General features: G+C 45.3%; 1 protein-coding gene across 1 annotated transcript in view; it reads left to right on the top strand.

The window, feature by feature from the left end:
• OSBPL10 (oxysterol binding protein like 10) overlaps positions 1-1,852 on the top strand; it is a 298,037-nt gene that overhangs the window by 37,453 nt on the left and 258,732 nt on the right. The gene's annotated exons all lie outside the window — the stretch shown is intronic.

Below are 1,852 nucleotides of genomic sequence, written 5' to 3'. Positions count from 1 at the left end.
GTATCGCACTGTACAGTGACACTACAACAACTCTAAAAACTGCATACCGTCGGGGGGAAACATGCTTTTAACATTATGCTATCCTGTAAAGGTTAACACCAGGGGGAAAAAACAGAAATAATTCACAAGATTCTAGAATCTCTGCCTAAGACCCCTTTGATGTGTAACTCTTCTCACAGAAATCCTGAGCACTGTGCCTTCCATGAGTACAGGGAAATAAGCATTATTCAGGACTTCTTAGCTCTAGCACCATAAATTTATTTACATCTTCTTAGTGTATAGTCATACTACACAAAAAAATAACAAAATCCTTTGTGGGGCTCCTGGGTGGCTCAGTCAGTTAAGCATCCGACTTTGGCTCAGGTCATGATCTCATGGTTTGCGAGTTCAAGCCCTGCATTGGGCTCTGTGCTGACAGCTCAGAGCCTAGAGCCTGCTTTGGATTCTGTGTGTGTGTGTGTGTGTGTGTGTGTGTCTGTCTGTCCCTCCCCACTCATGCTCTCACGTGCGCTCTCTCTAAAATAAATATTAAAAATTTTAATAAATAAAAAAGACAAAATCCTTTAAAATTCAATGAAATGGGCAATGTATAGAAAACCTATTACAAAGCATTTTATCCCATTTTATAAATACAAATAAGGATGCTGATACAAAGTGAAAACTCATGTTCTCATGTACAACAGGTGGACTGAGATAGTTTTCTTCAGTGAAGCACATCCATTCAGGGGATTCAGTTCTTGGTTCAAGATTCTTCTTTTATTGCTTGCTTTCAGTGTTAGGGTTTCTTCCACTTCCCTCAGGGAGCCCGTGCGTGTCCTCGGACACCTCCAGGTGTCCAGGTCATATTTCCTCCGGAAAGAGGAGTCGGTGCACAGAAGCCCTGGGGGACAAGTCTGGACTCGGTGCCCCCCACCGTACTCCTCCAGATCCTGGCTGTGCCCTGCGACCCTTCACCCCGCGACAGCATAGCCGCCCATCCACTATGTCTCTTTCCCCGCCCGTCAGCGACCAGCCAGGACCCAACACCAGGGGACTTCCCGCCCCAGAACAGCACAAGGTGAGAAGGCACGACCCATTCCACTATGTGAAACCCATTCATATAAAAGGAACAGAGGTGGGGGTGCCCAGGTGGCTCAGTCTTGATGACCGACTCTTGATTTTGGCTCGGGTCATGATCTCATGGTTCATGGGATCGAGCCCCACATCAAGGTTTGTGCTGACGGTGTGGAGCCTGCTTGGGATTCTCCCTCTCTCTCCTTCTGCCCCTCTCCCACTGGTGCACTCTCTTTCTCTTAAAATAAATAAATAGGGGTGGTTCAGTCTGTTAAGCCTCTGACTTCGGCTCAAGTCATGATCTCGGGGCTCATGAGTTCAAGCCCGTCACTGGGCTCTGTGCTGCCAGCTCAGAGCCCAGAGCCTGCTTCAGATTCTGTGTCTCCTTCTTTCTCTTTTCCTCCCATGCTCACTCTCTGTCTCGCTCTCTCAAAAGTAAATAAACATTTTAAAAAATTTTAATAAAATTATTTTAAAAAATAAAAGTAAATAAATAAACATTAAAATAATTTAAAAAAAAAGAAATCAGATGGAATACAGAATAATGGGCAAGAATGTGGCATTTGTAATCAGACTGACCTACATAAGAATGTCCACTTTGACATCAGTTTGCTTGGCTAAAATAAGAAGACAGTATCAAAATCTGCCTGTCTTGTGGGCGCCTGGGCAGCTCAGTCGGTTAAGCGTCTGACTCTTGGTTTCGGCTCTGGTCATGACCTCACGGTTTGTGAGTTTGAGTCCTGTATCAGACTCTACCAGCATGTAGCCCACTTGGGATCCTCTGTCTCCTCCTCTCTCT

This window comes from Suricata suricatta, chromosome 5, assembly GCF_006229205.1.
Source record: "Suricata suricatta isolate VVHF042 chromosome 5, meerkat_22Aug2017_6uvM2_HiC, whole genome shotgun sequence".
NCBI classification, from domain to species: domain Eukaryota; kingdom Metazoa; phylum Chordata; class Mammalia; order Carnivora; family Herpestidae; genus Suricata; species Suricata suricatta.
This window is presented reverse-complemented; position numbering and strand designations above follow the sequence as displayed.